Below are 22,276 nucleotides of genomic sequence, written 5' to 3'. Positions count from 1 at the left end.
GCCCACCGACTGAGTTTAGCTCAGCGGTGTGTCGGGCTTGATCCGCTACGGTCCACCGACTGTACGCATCAACGGTGTGTAGGGTCGTAAGTCCCCCCTTGTAAAGGGGATCGCGCTCCACCGACTGTGCGTGTCAGCGGTGTGTCGGATCGTGGTCCGACGTTGAATTCGTCAGTAGTTCTCAAAGGGTTGGTTGCGATCAACTCCCCTCGTACCACGGTACTGAGGTAGGGTACTGCGGGTCCGTGTTAATGCTATAAGCATTAACCCTCATTGTGACACCCCAAAAATCCACATTCAATCCATGGATTAATTGAATAATTAATCCTATTTTATTTGAAGAATTAATTCCTAAAATCCTGATTTTTAATACTCAAGGACTAGTATTTGACTAGTCAACCTTAAAGTTGTGTTGTACCTTGAGCTTTGAGGGGAGTTCCCTTGTTCCTTACACTTTCTAAAGGTTAGTAAGGGTATTCTTGACTCTTCACCAAGAGTTAGTATTGTAACCTAACCTAGAAGACTACTTCATTTCATTCCTTACAATTCTTAGAGATTAGCTCTACCTTCTCTCTAGAAAAGAAGTGTAGCTTATTCTCCAAGCCAAGTTGAGACCCTTGTCAAGATTCCAAGATTTACTACCAAGATTCAACCTTTCACCTATTTGGGGATCTAGGAGGGTAAGATCTAAGTTCATCTTGTGTTTCGGTTCCATCTTAGTTGTCTTTTCTTAAAGGTAAGATCTTTATGATCTTTTGGTTTAATCTTGAAGTGGGTTTGGAAAGTAAGCCTTGTGGGGAGCTTGTTGTGGTGTAAAGTGAAGTCTTTTGGTCTACAAGAGGTAACCCATGCTCTACAAAACCTATTTCGCTTCCCTATATGTGATTTCTTGGATTCTACTTGTGTTTTGCTACGAAATGTGAGGGTTTATGCATTTGTCTTGTGATATTGCATATCTAGAGCTTGTGTTTAGGGTTCCTTTGTGCCATTGCTTGGCATTTTCCATGATTCAAGTCATTTTGTTGTGTTGGGTGAGATTTGGCATGTTTTGGACTTGAATTTGTGTTTGGAGAAAAAAATCCCCGAAGGGATCTTTTTGCACAAGAGTATGTACCCGCGGGCGGAACGGCGGGGAGAGACCTACCCGCCGCCCACCCGCAGGTACATAGGCTTGTGGGCAGTGTACCCGCGGGCGGAACCACGGGAAGGGGCCTACCCGTGGGTCCACCCGCGGGGAACACAGTGGTGTTGAGATGGGATTTGTTCCCCGTGGTCCGTTTGACTCAGTATTTGGTCCGTTGACTTCCCGATGTCCTTTTGTGAAACTATTTGAGTGTCTTCTTGATGTTTCGTATGTCTAGAACTATATGGTAGGTATCCATGTAGGTCTTTGGTGTCGTGAATCTTGCTAAGTGTTCAACATTGTGTTTCGTTGGACCAAGAGGTGTCTTGTGTGTTCCTCGGAACTATCTTGAGTTTCTCCGTTGTTAAGCATGCTAGTTTATTGTCTTAATGCTAGCGTGTGTGTGGTTTGTACCTTCCGTTTGGTTGATGATAACTTGTGTTATTCATCGTTGATGTTCTTGGGCTGTGACCCGTTCCTTAATTGAGTATGTTTCATACCTTCGTTGTGATCCGTTGTTTGACTCTTGTTGAGTTGTGGTGCGTGTGTGGCTTTACCTGGATTGCACGATTAGTGGTATGGCACATTAGTCACCAAGGTATTGCAGCGGTCCTCGTGGTGGCCGTGACGTGATTATGGAGTTGTGGCCTTTGTGTAAGTTTCACGTTTTTGGGGGATAACATGTGTTATCCGGGCATGTGTTACCGTGTACGGTACCTTGTGTACTATGAATTGGTGGTCTCGTTGGTGGTCGATGGTGGGGGACGACGGTCCCGGGGGAATAATGTTGGACTTGGCTGTACAGGGGTCCTGGAGGTAATGGTTGGAAGAAGATATAAGGTTGGGGGTAGCCATAAGGTTGGAACAGGGCATAAGGAAGGCATATCAACTCGTGATGGGTGATGTTGCGAGGGCTTGTGTAGTCGGTGTTGTGTGTTCTTCTCTCGTGACGTGTGTAGTCACGGAGGCATGTGTTGCTTTGGCGTGTGTTGCCATTGGTCTTGTCTTTATCCTTTGCGTTGTGGTTAACCTTTGTGGTTTGGGATGTGTTCCCGTGTTATCTTTGTGAGTGATGAGTCTTGTGTTGACTGTTTCTTGGCTTTTGACTTATATACTTATGTATTCCGTTTCGAAAATGGTTTTAAAACTTATATCTATCTATGTATGATATTTCACATGTATTGGTGGGTTACCAGCAATTATCGTTGACCGGGCGTCGTCCCAATGTTTATCTTTGTATCTTTCAGGTGATGTTTAGACGAGCGCGATGTCTAGTGCCTGGTAGCCTAGTACCTTTATCCTTGTTTTGTGGCCTGTGCGCCAATGTAGTTTTAGATCGATGTCTTTGGGATAGATGTATACACTTGCAGATTGATCGCCGTAGCATTTACCGTGTTTGGTAGACGTGGTGTAACACCCCGTTTGGATTTCTTTTATCCAGTTCTCGTTTTATCTTCCGCTGTGCTAGTTTTATTGTTTGATCTGCAGGTTTTAAGGATTTTTATCTAGCTTTTTTGGGGGGTGTTAAAGTTGGTATCAGAGCCTTGGTTTTGAGCCTAGGAAGGGTTAAGTCTAGACTTTCTAAGTGGTTAAGTGTGTTTTGAGACCTTTATGCGACCTTAAGAAGCTAAGTGTTAGGCTTAGGACTCTAGGTTGCGCGGTGAGCTGTGTGTTGCTTTTTGTTCTTTGCTTGTTTGCTATCTTTTGGTAACCTCGTTGTTGTAGCAGAAGTCTGTGATGCCTCCTCGCCAGCGAATCGCAACGTGTCGCAGCCCACTATGTTGGGAGGATCTTGTCAATCCGATAGTGCTGGGACCTCAATATTTGCTTGACACATCCGAGAAAGTTAAACAGATTCAAGAAAGGATGAAAGCGGCTCAAAATCACCAAAAGTCCTATGCTGATTTGGTTAGAAGACAAGTGGAGTTCTCGGTTGGGGATAAAGTTTGGTTGAAAGTATCTCCTACCCGGGGAGTAATGCGGATTGGAAAGAAAGGGAAGTTGAGCCCTAGGTTTATAGGCCCGTATGAAATCCTGGAGAGGGTTGAGAGTTTGGCTTACCGTTTGGCGTTGCCTATGGAGTTGGAAAGGGTGCATAATGTGTTCTACGTATCACAGCTCAAGAGATATGTTCATGACCCGGCCCATGTTTTACCACCAGAAGTAATACTGATAGATGAAGATTTGTCTTACGAAGAAAGGCCGCTCAGAATTTTGGACTTCAGGACTCGGGACACACGTAGGAAATCCGTTAAGATGGTGAAGGTTTGGTGGACACATCATGGGGTTGAGGAAGCTACTTGGGAGCTGGAGTCATCGATGCGGGAGCGATACCCGGAGTTATTTGTGGAAGGTACCTAGTTTTCCTCGTTTGTTGCTTGCTTTGTGTGCTTGCTTGTTTTTGCTTGTTGCCTTGTTGTTTAGCTAGCTTGAAAGTTAGTGTTTGGAGTTAGAAGTTTAGTTCTTGGTAGTTGTCCAGAAGTTGGTGGTTGTGTTGAGGCTAGAGTTCTTGATGCCCAATCTATCCGTTTATTTAACTTTTGCCAATCCTTGAATTTGAAATGCCTTCTTTCTTGCTTTGGAATACTTCTTTGCTTTGGAATCCTTGTGAGTTCTTTTGGAATCTTTGACCAAAAGAGTTATTCTTGAACTTGTCACAATGTCGTTTCCTTTCACCGTTTGTTTTTAATTCGTCGTACCCAAGCTTCGGGGACGAAGCTTCTTTGAAGGGGGAGAGGATGTGACACCCCAAAAATCCACATTCAATCCATGGATTAATTGAATAATTAATCCTATTTTATTTGAAGAATTAATTCCTAAAATCCTGATTTTTGATACTCAAGGACTAGTATTTGACTAGTCAACCTTAAAGTTGTGTTGTACCTTGAGCTTTGAGGGGAGTTCCCTTGTTCCTTACACTTTCTAAAGGTTAGTAAGGGTATTCTTGACTTTTCACCAAGAGTTAGTATTGTAACCTAACCTAGAAGACTTCTTCATTTCATTCCATACAATTCTTAGAGATTAGCTCCACCTTCTCTCTAGAAAAGAAGTGTAGCTTATTCTCTAAGCCAAGTTGAGACCCTTGTCAAGATTCCAAGATTTTCTACCAAGATTCAACCTTTCACCTATTTGGGCATCTAGGAGGGTAAGATCTAAGTTCATCTTGAGTTTTCGGTTCCATCTTAGTTGTCTTTTCTTAAAGGTAGGATCTTTATGATCTTTTGGTTTAATCTTGAAGTGGGTTTGGAAAGTAAGACTTGTGGGGAGCTTGTTGTGGTGTAAAGTGAAGTCTTTTGGTCTACAAGAGGTAACCCATGCTCTACAAAACCTATTTTGCTTACCTATATGTGATTTCTTGGATTCTACTTGTGTTTTGCTATGAAATGTGAGAGTTTATGCATTTGTTTTGTGATATTGCATATCTAGAGCTTTTGTTTAGGGTTCCTTTGTGCCATTGCTTGGCATTTTCCATGATTCAAGTCATTTTGTTGTGTTGGGAGAGATTTGGCATGTTTTGGACTTGAATTTGTGTTTGGAGAAGAAAATCCCCGAAGGGATCTTTTTGCACAGGAGTATGTACCCGCGGGCGGAACGGCGGTGAGAGCCCTACCCGCCGCCCACCCGCAGGTACATTGGCTTGTGGGTAGTGTACCCGCAGGCGGAACCACGAGTAGGGGCCTACCCGTGGGTCCACCCGCGGGGAACACAATGGTGTTGAGATGGGATTTGTTCCCCGTGGCCCGTTTGACTAGGTATTTGGCCCATTGACTTCCCGATGTTCTTTTTGTGGAACTATTTGAGTGTCTTCTTGATGTTTCGTATGTCTAGAACTATATGGTAGGTATCCATGTAGGTCTTTGGTGTCGTGAATCTTGCTAAGTGTTCAACATTGTGTTTCGTTGGACCAAGAGGTGTCTTGTGTGTTCCTCGGAACTATCTTGAGTTTCTCCGTTGTTAAGCATGCTAGTTTATTGTCTTAATGCTAGCGTATGTGTGGTTTGTACCTTCCTTTTGGTTGATGATAACTTGTGTTATTCATCGTTGATGTTCTTGGGCTGTGACCCGTTCCTTGATTGAGTATGTTTCACACCTTCGTTGTGATCCGTTGTTTGACTCTTGTTGAGTTGTGGTGCGTGTGTGGCTTTACCTAGATTGCACGATTAGTGGTATGGGACACTAGTCACCAAGGTATTGCAGCGGTCCTCGTGGTGGCCGTGACGTGATTATGGAGTTGTGGCCTTTGTGTAAGGTTCACGTTTTTGGGGGATAACATGTGTTATCTGGGCATGTGGTGCCGTGTACGGTACCTTGTGTACTTTGAATTGTTGGTCTCGTTGGTGGTCTTTGGTGGTCGTTGGTGGGGGACGACGGTCCCGGGGGAATAAGGTTGGACTTGGCTGTACAGGGGTCCTGGAGGTAATGGTTGGAAAAAGATATAAGGTTGGGGGTAGCCATAAGGTTGGAACAGGGCATAAGGAAGGCATATCAACTCGTGATGGGTAATGTTGCGAGGGCTTGTGTAGCCGGTGTTGTGTGTTTTTCTCTCGTGACGTGTGTAGTCACGGAGGCATGTGTTGCCATCGGTCTTGTCTTTATCCTTTGCGTTGTGGTTAACCTTTGTGGTTTGGGATGTGTTCCCGTGTTATCTTTGTGAGTGATGAGTCTTGTGTTGACTGTTTCTTGGCTTTTGACTTATATACTTATGTATTCCGTTTCGAAAATTGTTTTACAACTTATATCTATCTATGTATGATATTTCACATGTATTGGTGGGTTACCAGCAATTATCGCTGACCGGGCGTCGTCCCAATGTTTATCTTTGTATCTTTCAGGTGATGTTTAGACGAGCGCGATGTCTAGTGCCTGGTAGCCTAGTACCTTTATCCTTGTTTTGTGGCCTGTGCGCCAATGTAGTTTTAGATTGATGTCTTTGGGATAGATGTATACACTTGAAGATTGATCGTCGTAGCGTTTACCGTGTTTGGTAGACGTGGCGTAACACCCCGTTTGGATTTCTTTTATCCAGTTCTCGTTTTATCTTCCGCTGTGCTAGTTTTGTTGTTTGATCTGCAGGTGTTAAGGCTTTTTATCTAGCTTGTTTGGAGGGGGTGTTACACTCATGTTCGGGGCATGCGATTGGTCCCATGGCGACATCAATGATTATGTGATATGAATGGTGATTGAATGATGTTGTGTTTTGAGAATTGAAAAGTGTTCTGCGACCTTAGATGCGTATTCCTTATGATGTTATCTCTACTTAACTATTTATCGTTGTTCGATGTGCTTATCCCCATTTGCTGAGTCTATTCCTGATTTTAAAACTAGTGTCTCTTAAGTATATATCTTCCTGCTTCGAAATGATTTTCGTATATCTATATATATCTATCTATAATGTATTTCAACGCGTTGGAATGGGTTACCAGCATCTCTCGCTGAACAGATATATTTGGCTTTCAGGCACAGATGAATAGACACCAGATCGCGCTAGAAGAGCTTGGAATAGATAGATAGTTTTCCTTTTTGGCATTCGTGCCACAATGAAGTATCGAGGATAGTTAGTTAGTTTAGCATGTGCATCTGACCTCTCCAGCTCAGATGTGGCATAGCACCCCGTACCCTTATGTTTAGAAATACTCTATTTTGGGATTTAATGAGAATTTACCTTTATTATATAAGTATTAAAAGTTTCAAAATTTCAGGGTATTACAGTTGGTATTAGAGCCTAAGTTTGACCCTACGATAAGACTCTTAAGACCAGACTTTAGGACATTAAGCTTGAACTCTAGGTATTTAGGAACATAGGATTCAGGAATCTTAGGACGCGCTGTGAGATTGTGAGCCTGCCTATCATCACATAACCTCCCCTCACTTTATCCCTCATTAATTTAAAGAATTTCCCCCTTCGCTTATCACATCAAGGTAAGGGTACAACGCACTAACTCTTCATTCCACCTACTTGCCCTAGAAATTTGTGATGTCCTTGCATACTTTTACCTGCTTTGTTGCTTATCACTCTTTGATTATCATACTTGTTTATTTGCTTAAGCGTATGTTCTTAATTGATTTTAGACCAAGTTAGGAACTACATATTGTTGCTTAGACTATTTGATCAAACATACATTATTAGGATATCTGTTATTTGATAAAGTATTTTGGAACTTGTAATTGGTAATTTTATTCGAAATATAATAGCTCACTTTCCCTAATCATAATTGACCAATTACTTTGATAATTAACCTACTAAAAGCTTGATAAGTACTTGCATAAGTTTGCATGGAGGAAAATTGTGGGGGCGTAGCTTTAGTTAAGAAGGGGGAGAATGGGGTGTGTGATCCTTATGATATCTCATTGAATGTCTCCCGTGTCCCTTGTTAGTATCATTATAATGTGATTTCTTAAGATTTTCCATGCACTTAAATCCCTTTTATTGTTCATATGAGCGTGAAATTGTTTGGACTTAAATCTGTGCATTCTCGGGACTTTCCCGAAGTGATTCCTTCTTCACAATCACGTTCCAGTGGGGCCTTGGCAGGAGGTCGACCACCCACCACGTGCCCCCTGCCACGTTCCAGTGGGGACTTGACAGGCGGTCGACCGCCCACCTCGCGCCCACTGGTACGGTATGTTTTCTTGACTTCTCATTTTATTGATCCATTGTGCATTTGTGTGTCTTCCTTGGTACTTCTTATGTGTTTAACATGTAAATAACAATCTAATGCTTGAACATAAAAGTCGAATTATCTTCCTAATTGATTTGTTTATAAGTTACATAGAAATTATAGGGATTAATTCTACTTCTAGAAATCTAAATCCTCAGGTACATTGCGTATTAAGTTTCGACCCAAAAGACAATATGAGTGAGACCGGGAGAAACCTGGGGAACCTAAACCAAGTGGTTATCTAGAAATTATCCTTGGAAAAATTATATTTCATCCCCAAACTATCTTAAAACTATCCCTCTAGACTTTGGTCCATGTTGCATAATAGACCAGAAGCCTCCAATGCCTTGTTTAGAACCCTTGACCACTATGATAAGGATCCCCTAAACAAACATTTACACATAAATAGGTATATCACTACTATTCTGAATATGTTCCCCTAAAAAACTCTATTATATATATATATATATATATATATATATATATATATATATATATATATATATATATATATATATATAATATGCATCTATGAGTTTGCACTTAGCATATCCTAACCCTAAAATATCATTCCATAAAAATTACATCACTCTTATATACACATATCCTGAGATAGCCCTAATTCTACATTTCCCCCTCGCATGACCTCCATGTTACCACCCCTACCTTCCCTAAGTAATTAAAAACTTTAGCCTCATCATCAGGTCACCAATTGATTTAGGAATTAGCAATCAGGGGTCTTCAATCCTAAGTTTTTTAGGTATCCTGGGCTCCTAGAGGTAAGATTTATGCCTACCTAAAATTTATTTACCACTGGGATAGAACTAATTTTCCTAAGTAATTGTGCGGTCGAATTCTGTCAAGATTTCTCAAGATAAACCTTTTAGTATTTGAGAACCTATGCTATGTTACTCGTAAATATTAAAGAATATTTGTATGCAAATAGCATATTCTAATTATAGGTGGAAACTTATACTTTCATATACACATAGCCGGCACGTTTATGTCAAAACACACACTTACACGCATTCATGTATATATACAAAGCATGTTAGACAAAACTATATGTTATAAGACATCTCACTATGCATATATGCAATATTATTAATTACAAGCAATCTGCATATAAGCACCAATACTTGTTATGTGATTACCCACCATTATCCATGGTATGCAAAATAAAGACACTAATTCTATTGTCTCCCCAGAATTTATTTACCACTTAAGAAGCAAGAGCCTCCCTCCTAAACTACTTAAAACCTTTTCCTCAAAATCTGATTTTCGCTATTGAATAATTGTTATATGATTTATGACTTTCCTGAATTTATATAACAATCGTTTGGTTATGACACGACGTTGAGTACATGAATTTAATTGTTAATCATGCACTAGTTTAACATGTTGAATAATACATACATGTGTTTTATGATTTCCAAAAGACTAGTTATTACTTAACAACTTGAAATATGTACATATGTGCTTTATAATAATCATGTGACTATCCAAATCTTCACACACGTGGTATTTGCCTCTTAAATAGGTACATAAATAAATGATCGGTGCAACTTGTGATCCTATGTGTTAAATCATTATAAAATTGATTACACAATGAACATGCCATGTATAAGACTTCTATGTCATGTTATCATTCATCCGTAAAATTAACATAATGTGAGTTGCATATTCATAATCTTATTATTTGATGCATTTTGCTAGCACAATAGTTAAGGTTAAACCCAGTAAATTTATATGTGTATATGTATATATCTCTCATATAATATTTTCTTTATACTAATTAGGGCCCTTTACCCCAAGATGATTTCTAAGCTTCGGGGATGAAGCTTCTTGTAAGGCGGGGAGAGTGTAACATCCCGTGTTACGGCCTTCAATCCCGGATTAATTATTTAATTAATTCCAAAAATAATAATTAAAAAGGGATTTAATTTGGCTAGGATCCCTTTAATTAATTAATGTGGTCCACCTTGCCTAAACTAGAGTCTTAAGCTTATTAGGAATAAAGCAGCTGTTATATTATAGACCGCGGTGCATAATCGATTATGCACCGCGGCCCATATACGGCGCCGTTTCTTTAAGTAAAGAAACGGCCCGCCGTTAGAGTTAACGGAATCCGTTTGTTTGGTGTATTAAACACCAACTGACACTACAGTATATCCAAACCGACACTGCAGTTATATCAAAATGATACTGTAGTTATAGTGAAATGAAACTGCAGTGTATATAAACTGAAACTGAATAACATTTCACATATTTGAGTGTATATTGTACAATGAAGCTGTAATTATATCAAAATGATCATGTAGTTGTGTTTTAATAAAACTATAGTGTATATAAAATAAAATTAAATAACATTTTCACATATTTGAGTCTATAAATATCGAATGAAACTATAGTTATATCGAAATGAAACTGTAGTTGTGTTCAACTGAAACTGCAGTGTATACAAAATGACACTGAATAACAGACTTACTTTTTGCAAAAGGGTGCGAAACGGCGGAAATAAACACTGTTAATTTTCATTTTAAAAAAAAAAAAGACGCGCGGTGCATAATCGATTATGCACCGCGGTGCATAATATAATTTGCCGGAATAAAGGGAGTAAACCTTTTTACTAATCAGATTCTAATTAGGAGTCATAGATCTAATTATCTATTAGGAATGAAGAAAGTAGGCCTTTACTATTCAGATTATGATTAGGACTCCCTTTAATTAATTAATAAGGTCCACCATGGACCCTTATCCCTAAAACAAGTCCTTAGTCCTATAAGGAATAGAATTAGTAAACCCATACCATTCAAACCCTAATTAGGACTCCTAAATATATATATATATATATATATATATATATATATATATATATGTATATATATATATATATATATATATATATATATATATACATATATATATATATATATATATATATATATATATACATATATATATATACATATATATATATATATATATATATATATACATATATATATATACATATATATATATATACATATATATATATATATATATATATATATATATATATATAAGGACATAGGAGAAACCAAGAAGTCACACCACAATAGATATCACCACACAAAAATTTCCAAGGGATTCCCCGCCACCAAGCCTAGGGAGGTCCATCGGATGGAAATTTTATGGAAGAACCTTAATAGCCAAGGGAGGATTAATTAAGGCTAAGAGGTAACCCATGTCTCAACAAAACCTATTTTCTTCGCTATAATCTCCTTTCTTGACCTCCTTCTATATGCTTGTGTCTTGATTAATTCCTCTATGCTATTTGTGATATATTCTTGATGATTGATAAGATGATTCATGTGTATTCTTGATAATCTTGATGATCTTGATGTTGAAAAGAGGTTCTTGAGGGTGATCTGATGATTCTTGATAAAACTTGATATTTCTTGATGTTAAAGATAAATTATGACTTTGATGATTTGGGAGGGATTAGAGCCCTAGGGTGGATTGGGAAATTGTGTTGTAATGTTCTTGATATATATTTGGGTGGGAATTCGCATGTTCGGGTGTGGTTTATGTTTAGAAGTCGTAATAGGATGAGTTATACGTGATTCTCGCTTTTGATCCATTAATTGCCTACGTGGTGTCGTTAATTGCGTTTAAAAGTGTCTAAGCATGGGTTCGGGTTCCACAAAGGATTCCAAGACGTATTTGTGATGAAGGAGTCAGTGGGGGGTAGGTGGGGGTAGGGGTACCCGCCACTTACCCACTGCCCAAATATCACCGCCGGGTAGCGGGCAGGCATCGGGCAGGCATCCGCCCGCCGGTAACCCGCTGCCGGGCAGTGATCTCCAGCGGGCAGCCAGCGGGTGAACCTCCACCCACCGGCTACCCGTTGGTCCGTACCCACCCTGGGTCGTTGGCTTGCCCGTTTGATGTTCCCCCATTCCCCGTGGTGTCCCAACAGACCCCATTTGTCGTGCCTGAGTCTAGTTTGATGTTTCGGGTACCGTTCGTAGGATAAGAGAATCTTAGGAATTGCATGCTAGTTGAATCAGTAACCCGTTGACCTTGGTGGGAGTCGTATGAACACCTTAGGACTATTCTTAGTATGTGAATGATCACACGTAAGCTTAATTATATGTCTCCCCCTTCCCAATGTGCTATTATGTGCTATTGTGTGTTATGTGATGCATGATTCCCCAACTCGATTGCGATCAAGTTGGCTATACGGGCAGTTGAATGGGCTGAGAACCATCCCAACTATTAACCAGGCTGGTTAAGATCGGTCAAGTATATAAATATTATATACGGCTGCGGTCCACTATACGGGCAGTTGAATGGGATGAGAACCATCCCAACTGTTAACCAGGCTGGTAGAGATCGGTCAGTTATATAAAGATTATATAGGACTGTAGTTCCACATGCGCCTCGGTGATATGACCCACCGACCTGGACGCGCCAGGCGGTGTGTAGGGCCAATAAGCCGAGGAAGGCTGTAGTCCACCGACCTGAGTATTCAAGCGGTGTGTAAGGCTACGGCTGGCTGCGATCCACCGAGTGATGGGACAGCGGTGTGTAGGGCTGTAGTCTCCGAGGATCTTCGCCCACCGACTGAGTTTAGCTCAGCGGTGTGTCGGGCTTGATCCGCTACGGTCCACCGACTGTACGCATCAACGGTGTGTAGGGTCATAAGTCCCCCCTTGTAAAGGGGATCGCGGTCCACCGACTGTGCGCGTCAGCGGTGTGTCAGATCGTGGTCCGACGTTGAGTTCATCAGCGGATCTCAAAGGGTTGGTTTCGATCAACTCCCCTCGTACCACGGTACTGAGGTAGGGTGCTGCGGGGCCGTGTTAATGCTATAAGCATTAACCCTCATGTTCGGGGCATGCGATTGGTCCCGTGGTGCCATCAATGATTATGTGATATGAATGGTGATTGAATGATGTTGTGTTTTGAGAATTGAAAAGTGTTCTGCGACCTTAGATGCGTATTCCTTATCATGTTATCTCTACTTAACTGTTTATCGTTTTTCGATGTGTTTATCCCGATTTGCTGAGTCTATTCCTGATTTTAAAACTAGTGTCTCTTAAGTATATATCTTCCTGCTTCGAAATGATTTCCGTATATCTCTATATATATCTATCTATAATGTATTTCAATGCGTTGGAGTGGGTTACCAGCATCTCTCGCTGAACAGATATATTTGGCTTTCAGGCACAGATGAATAGACACCGGAGCGCGCTAGAACAGCTTGGAATAAATAGATAGTTTTCCTTTTTGGCCTGCGTGCAACAATGATGTATCGAGGATAGTTAGTTAGTTTAGCCTGTGCATCTGAGCTCTCCAGCTCAGATGTGGCATAGCACCCCGTACCTTTATGTTTAGAAATACTCTATTTTGGGATTTAATGAGAATTTACCTTTATTATATAAGTATTAAAAGTTTCAAAATTTCGGGGTGTTACATATTTGATGCTAGCAGATCCCTTGACTAAAGGCATGCCTCCGTCTAAATTCAAGGATCTGATTCAGAAAATGGGACTTTCGTCCACTTTGTAATTTTGTATATACATTCAGTTTAATAATGAAATTCTTTTGCACTTCAGTTTTTCTTCAGATACTTCAGATATTTTCTTTGATTGTGTACACAATTCAGTTTTATCTCAATAAGAAAATATACTTCAGTGGACTTGAAATGAACATATGGTTTGTTTCATTAAGTTTGATTACCTAAAGTACTCAATGACAATTTGCATTTGATCATAATGGATATTACTTGCGCTAAGGAGGACATATCATTATGGTTGGTGTAAATCTTGTTCTTGGGTTCCGTATTTGCACCAAGTTGGAGAATGTAACGTTTTCCCTTTATTATTATTATTATTATTATTATTATTATTATTATTATTATTATTAAGATTATTATAACAATAATAATATTAAATAAGTGGTGCAAATCAATAGGCTGACTAAGTATTAGAACTTAGTCAGCATTAGGTAATTAGTTACCTACATTGATGGGATGTAGGTTATTTAGACTCCCAAGTCTTCTCACTGCTCAGTTGGCGTATCATACACCATCTAGAGTCACTGAGAGAAGTGAGAGAAACACAACCAAGTCTACGGTGATTTTACAGCAGCCCGAGGAACTCCCGCCCGTCAGACTACGAGTACAGGCGATCAAGGTTCTATCAAGACTATAAGCTATGGCTGGAGGTTAGTGGACCTAACTTATATTTATTGCCACGTATAAAGTATTCTCTACGTGGATCAATGTGCTTACAGTAGAGTCTTTGACCAATACCGAAGCTCACTTAAACCAGAAGTTGTAGAGGGAATTGTCTGTTCCAAAGAATGGTTGTATGGGGATTTAGGTAATGCCATTTTTTAAAAATAAAGTTTATAAATAGAATCATTGTTTATTTTTCTTTATTTCATTATTAGTTATTTTTAATTTTTTTAATATATATATATATATATATATATATATATATATATATATATATATATATATATATATATATATATATATATATATATATATTGAATAATTGAATATGTTTAGTGGGTTTAAACGGGTTTCGTGTCATATCGTGTCGACACGACCCGAAACCTATTAACAAAACGTATCTATCGTGTCAACCCGTTTAACCCGTTTACAAATCGTGTTCGTGTTCGTGTTCAGAATTTTAACCCGTTAACCTTAACGTGTCGTGTCCGTGTTTAGTCTTATCGTGTTCGTGTTGTTATCGTGTTGACCCGTTAACGAACCCGTATGCACGAATTGCCAGGTCTAAATTGTATAGTTATAACATTATGGAGTTTTGAATGTCCATAATGCCACAGCTGTTATTGATACTCTGTTTCTCTTATGAAATTTCTTATATGAGATTATGAATTTTCTAATATGACATTATGAATTTTCTCATATGAGATTATGAATTTTCTGTTATTTCTGTTATGAATTTACAGTTATGAGATTATGACTTTTCTGTTATGCAATTATGAATTTTCTATATGAGATTATGAATTTTATGTTATGAGATTATGAATTATGTTATGAGATTATGACTTTTCTGTTATGCAATTATGAATTTTCTGTATGAGATTATGAATTTTATGTTATGAGATTATGAATTATGTTATGAGATTATGAATTTTCTGTTGTTTCTGTTATGAATTTACAGTTATGAGATTATGACTTTTCTGTTATGCAATTATGAATTTTCTGTATGAGATTATGAATTTTATGTTATGAGATTATGAATTATGTGTAACTGTTATTGATGGACAATATATTCTTTTCTGTAGAGCATGGCTAGATTTATTCGGCATTCCCCATCCCCCCCTCTACTGAAATAAAGAATATATTTCCATCAAACTCATTTCAGTTTTGTCCTATATTATATGTTGTATATAAGTTAATTTTTTTCTAATGTTTTTAATATCAGCAATGGACTCTGTTCCCCGAAAAAGAACACGGGGCAAACAACACGGGCAATCTTGAGTTCACAAGCTGCCGAGGAATCAAACAACCCCCTGCTGAGCAGCACAACACTGTAGTGCAATCTACAGATCCTTCACAACCGTCCCGTGAGGAATAGAACCCTTCAGTCAAAGTTAAATCAAAAACCAAAAGACAAAGAACAGCACGAGCCACGTTGGATTCACAATCTGCTGAACCATCCCAACAACAACTTGAGGAGCTACTCTGTAATGAAGTAATAAGAGAAAAGAGATCAAAGACACTAAATGATAGGAGAAAAGGCAAAGCAGCCAATGTCCCGGATCAAGTACAAGACGAGGAGGAAGATGAACAAGAAGGTAATGATGAGGAGCAGAGTGGTACTCCCTACTTCAGCACAAGAATGGGGCCAAAGATCATGTTTAAACTTGTACAGAAACTAACCCCAGAACAAAAAAAAGAAAAAAAAAAAAAAACTGTCAGTGATATTGGTTTTGGATCCCTATTGAATCTTCAGCTGTGCACAAACGAGTCACAGTTAGTGCAGTATCTAATTAAAAACTTTAAGTTTTACCAAACACATTTCATATTGGAGAATGATAAGCTCATTGTTAAAGAAGACGACATAGAGTACACTCTAGGTATTCCACGGGGACAAAAGGTGGTCGTTGAGGGCCGAAAGTATGATGAACGAGGAACACCTGAGTACAGAGCACTGTTAAAAAGTTGGAGGACAAGGTGGAATATTACAAATGGTTCCCCAATCACAACCAAAATGGGGGATGTGATTGTTAACAGAGGAGATTATGGTGATGAATTTAAAAGGGACTTCATGGTCTTGACTGTTTCATGCATGATGCGAGGGTTTCAGACACGCAACTGCAACCATAGAATACTCAACTCCTTGTTTAATGTTCATGAAATAAAGGAATACAATTGGTGTAGCTACACCTACAACTCTCTTATCAAGTCCATTGAGAAGTATAAGAAAAATAATAATAGCTTTTTTACTGGACCGATGACATTCATACTGGTAAATTCTAGTTATACATCAAATGTCTTTATTGAATTTATTGTCTTTGTGTGATTATCTGACCTTCAATACAATGTTATAATATTACACATATATAATTATGAAATTGTGAATATAGGGTTATTGAGATTATGAGATTTTGAATTTTCTGTTAACAGATTATGAATTTTCTATTATGATATTATGAATTTTCATTTATGATATTATAATATAGGGTTCATGTGGATTTATGAATTTTCTACTATGATATTATGAATTTTCATTATGGTATTATGAATATAGGGTTCATATGGATTTATGAATTTTCTACTATGATATTATGAATTTTCTACTATGATATTATGAATATAGGGTTCATATGGATTTATGAATTTTCTACTATGATATTATGAATTTTTTGTTATGTAATTATGAATTTTGTGTTATGAGATTATGAATTTACAGTTATAAAATTATGATTATAACTATTTTTTTTCCTTTTTTTTGAAAATTGTAGCTATTCTACTTTGATCGGGTCCAATTCAAAGGGATGAGAGTTGAGAGAACATACCCAAGCATAACCGCAAGGGCAAGAAAGCTTGTAAAACAAAGAGTTTCTACGGAGAGAAGGTCAGGTGGATTTGGGAAAGGGAAAGTTATCCCGCGTATTGCGAAGCCTACTGCTGATCATGTCACTCACGCTACTGCTTCTACTTCAAACCAACCTACTGCTCCTGTTGCTCATCAGACAGTCCCATCAGTCTCTGTGCCGCCATCCAGTGTTGACAGAGTTATGTAAGTGCTACGGCGGCTTACTGCTGATGTCTTGGAATTTGGAGAGGCGATGGCTGAAGTTGGCAAAAAAAGTGCACCTGTGGAGGTTATGAAGACAGCCTTTTCAGGCATTTCTACCATGATTATCGTGGCTAGTACGATGGACAGACTGTCAACCGCAACCTCCTCTCAACTTGATGACATCTTCTTTGGCCAAGAGTCTTTCACAGAGGCAGTTGATGCTTTGATTGAAGCATTTCAAAAGACTAACAAGCAAATGGAGATGGAACCTCCATCATTTGATTTGGGAATTTCTTATCCCCCAACACCATTGGCTGAACAACCACAAGAGCAGTGCACATTGGATGAACAACAATTAGATGCCCTCGTTCACAACATTATGGAAGGTGTTCCTGCTGCTTCGACCATTGAAAGTCAAGAAAGAACTCCATTGATTAGGGTGCCATTCCCCAAAGATATCCCTGGTGCTACTGATGCAGCTACACATACTGCTACACCTGCTGCTGACCTTGATGATGTTGATAGGTAAACTAATGCAGTTATGAAATTATGAATTTTATGTTATGATATTATGAAGTTTCTATTATGATATTATGAATTTTCTATTATGATATTATGAATTTAAAGTTATGAGATTATGAATTTACAATTAGCAGATTATGAATTTTCTGTTATGATATTATGAATTTAGATATATGCAACTATGAATTTTGTGTTATGACATTATGAATTTACAGTTATGCAATTTTGAATTTTCTGATATGAGATTATGCAATTATGATATTGTTAACTAACTTCATGCATTTTGTGTACACACACAGTGCATTTCAGGATAGCGAATCCGATGTTGAAGATGTCACTATCCGAAGGAGGCCAATCAGAAAATTCAAAAACATCCCACTGAACTTGAGGTCACCTTTCTGGACAAAAAATGCACCATTTGCTCATAATGCTACTGTCAAAGAGAAGGCCGTATCAAATTATGCCTTCATGGATGCTTCTCCAAATCATCCAATAGAGTATGTTTGAATCTAAATATTTAATAAAATTTTTATTACCATGAGTATTTAACATTTATAAACATGTATTAATTTGTTTATTTATTTATCTAACTTTTTGGTGTTGTAGTGAAACACTATTTAGCTTTGATGAACTCTCTATGACACGGGTAGATTTCCACACACTGAGCAGTGGTGAAATTTTTAGCACCTTCATTGATATATGGGCGTTGAGGCTTACATTCTTCAACACACAGCCACATTGGGGCAGCCAAAATGCATCTATTTTAGCACATTAGTACATGTAAGTTGATACCAAAAAATTTTAAAATTTGAAACTATGAATGTATGACTCTATAATTCTGAATATATAATTTAATCATTCTCATTACATATTGGACAACTTATCATTAATATGTATTTTTTTCCCCTTAGCTACAACTTGACCCAACTGATCAATGGATGAAGGATCTTCCACTTCAAAAGCGGAAGGAAAATTTCAAAGAGATGTTACAATATGAAATTGCCAAGTTTGGGAATCTTGACATTAGTGATGCTGATTTGGTAATTTATAATTACCCACGTTCAACTTTTATTTATTAGCAACACTTTTTTTTTCTATTCTAACTTCTTCTTCTTCTGACATTAGATATTTTCCCCGTGCTTCGACACGGACACTACTTTGTTGTCTGCATTAACACCATTGCAAAAAAAGTTGATATCATAGACAACAAATCCCTGCCTACTGGTGTTACAGAAGTTGACAAATATCAAGATTGCCCCAGTCTACTAGTAACTTGACAATAAACTTGAACTTCTAATCATTTGTTACACATTTGCTATAAACCATTATGACACCAGTTTGATTTTTGTCCAGATAACTGCTTTAAAGGAATACTTGACTGCAGAGAAATCACCCCTATACGTAAGATACAAAAGCTTCCTGTAGAATTCTTGGCCATTCACTGGAAGGAGCTTGACAATGCCATTGACTCTGGCATATATGTCATGCGACACCTGGAAACGTACAAGGGGGATATGCAAGATTGGAACAGTGGGTTCAAGAGAAACACTCGTGTAAATGTAAGAGTATAAGATATATTACTTTCAACTTATATTTACTTTTTTATTTTTTAACATCCCATTAAACTGATTATTTAATGTTTTTTTTTTTTAAGGCTGACTTCTTTGCGAATTGAGAGCTAAATATGCATCAAACATTATCACATGGGGTATGAACGCTGTAAAAACCCAGGTTATGAAGGCAGCAAGGGAGCTCTCAAAGAAGAAATGAATCTATACTGTTTTTGGGGTTTGAAAATGTTGTGAACATGAAGCAGTAAATTTGTGAATACTTCATTTTGAAATTGTGACTGTTGGTACCCTAATTTCATAATCTCTCATTTTGTAATGTGAACAAATATTTTGCACCTGTGAATATAAAATCTATTCTTGTTAATTCAGGTTTCAGATATTATGAATATATGGTTCATATGGATTTATGAATTTTCTACTATCATATTACAAATTTTCTGTTATGTAATTATGAATTTTTTATTATGTAATTATAAATTTTGTGTTATGAGATTATGAATTTACAATTATACAATTCTGAATTTTCTGTATGACATTATGAATTTAAAGTAATATAATTATGAATATGCAGGGTATAAGCATTCAAAGTTATGTAATTATAGAAATCTGTTATTTTAATTTAAATCTATTGTGTAATTTTAAATCTATTATAATTATAGAGTCCATATATTATGAAAATATAATCATGAATGTGCAGATGCGGATTTATGAATTTTATGTTATGTAATTATGAACTTTTCGGTATGAGATTATGAATTTATAATTATGGGTTTTCTAGCCATACTTGTAACCACTATATCCATAATTACATAACTGTACATTCATAATCTCATAGCAGAAAATTTATAATTATATAATTGTCAATTCATAATCTAATAGCATGAAATTCATAATTACATAACTGTAAATTCATAATCACATAAAAGAAAATTCATAACTTAACAAATGTAAATTGATAATCTGAACATAGAATGCAAAATTTGCAGATGTATACATCAAACATATTGCAAATATATAGTTCAAATCTGAATATTTTGCATAGTGTTCATCACATCACTGCTTAACATATATCAAGTTCTATTAACACAATCTCAATCTATATCTACATTGTGATATAAATTCTTATTAAAATGAACAAACTGTGAACCCCTAGAACTTAGATGTACGAGATATCCATCCCGAGCAATCTCTGATATATTTTCCAAAACCAATGCTTGGACAGCACCCTTTGTAATTGAAGCAAGCTTGTTTGCAGCACTCTTTCTCCCCCTTGCTGCACTGTACTTCTTCTCAATAACACTACTACTCCTTTTATCGCACACCTTTACTCCTCCGACTTGTAGGATCTTGTACAATACCACTTGAAGAAGACAAAGCACCCTCCTCGATATTCACATCCCCAATCTCAGCTTCAACATTTTTCCTTGCATTCTCAACAGCTTCATCACAAAATCAACACTATTATCTTGACTAGAAACAATCAATCTTTGAAATTTCCTATTAATCTTGACAACCCAAATTGAAGGAGGGATACCAACATTATAAAACACAGATGCAATGTCCACATTTCTACCATCAACAACATTTTTAGTCCATCTTTTTAAAATGTATTTTTCTGGAATACTAGAAACACAGTGCACATGAAGTATACGTAAACAGTGACAGCAAAGTATTCCCAATTCTGAAAACAACTTGCAACTACAGCATATATCCAAATTGACTGGCTTAAAAATTACTTCATGCCTTATAATGTCTATATCTGGTCGCCACAAATGATACAACACTTGCATCCATCATTCATAACAATTTCTCGATAACAAGAGATACCTTTCATAAATTGTTCCTCGAACAAAAAGTATATCTCAATAGTATATACCTCTCTAGCATGTGAAAGAAGTTTCACATGATCCATCATCATGGCAGGTACTCCTTGAGAACACCGAAAACCTTCACCACTTTTCTTACTTCTCCATTCAGAAATAACACTAACAAAGGATGAATAAAAATCACATAGACCAGCAGTCTTAGATAACCTTCTAGAAATTGAATGATTTGTAGTTTCACTCCTTTGATAAGATAAAATGCCCCGGAAAAATAACCCTTGTTAAATGCTGGACACCACTTCTCCCTACAATAAGAAAGCTTCTCTAGCCAAGTATTCTTAGGACACTTATATTCTGTCACCATCCTGAAAGTTACAAGACACGTTTACTAAGCTTATATGAAACAGAACAACAATATCAAAAAAACATAATACTATATATCCATAATTTCTATGTTGTATATCCATAATATATAAACTGCATATTCATAATTCTTATCCTCTGCAATACAGAATATAAATGAGTAAAAGTCCAAACAGCATATTGTACATTCATAATATATACATAGAATATCTATAATATCTATGCTCTAGATTCATAACTTCTAACTGTATATTCATAATTCTTACCTCCTCTTGAATATACACAATATAAATGACTAAAATACCAAAATATGATACAGTACCCAATGAACAAAGTAAATAATAACATACCTTGTCCGATAAAATTCAAACTCAGCTTCAGTCTCGGTGTATTTCAACACACAATTGAACATATCCAAAAAATCCTTATGATTCCTTAATGCCTTGATATGCTTCTTCGAATTCTCACCAATATGCCATATGCAAAGACGGTGGCGTGATGTTGGAAATACCATAGAAATGGCAGTAGCCATAGCTGAACATTGATCCGTCATGATAGTCTGTGGACATTTGCCATCCATGGATCTTAACGCTCTAAACAACCACGCAAATGATTCTATCATCTCGTTCATCAAGAACCCACATCCAAACATTACATTCATGCAATGATGGTTCATCCCTATAAAAGGACCACAAATCATATCATATTTGTTAGTGTGATATGTTGTATCGTGCACTAACAAATCCCCAAACAACTCATAATCCCGTCTCATTTGACCATCTCTCCAAAAAAAACTACACAGTCTTGCATCCAAATCAATTTCAAAATCAAAAAAGAAATTAGCTTCATTAGATTGCCTCCTCCTAAATATTCCAATCAAAGAATTGGAATCAGTTCCATCCAAACACTTCAAACTCTCACAAGCCATCGAATTGTAAGCACGG

Source organism: Ipomoea nil, unplaced genomic scaffold (genome assembly GCF_001879475.1).
Source record: "Ipomoea nil cultivar Tokyo-kokei standard unplaced genomic scaffold, Asagao_1.1 scaffold2939, whole genome shotgun sequence".
Taxonomy (NCBI): Eukaryota; Viridiplantae; Streptophyta; class Magnoliopsida; order Solanales; family Convolvulaceae; genus Ipomoea; species Ipomoea nil.
This window is presented reverse-complemented; position numbering follows the sequence as displayed.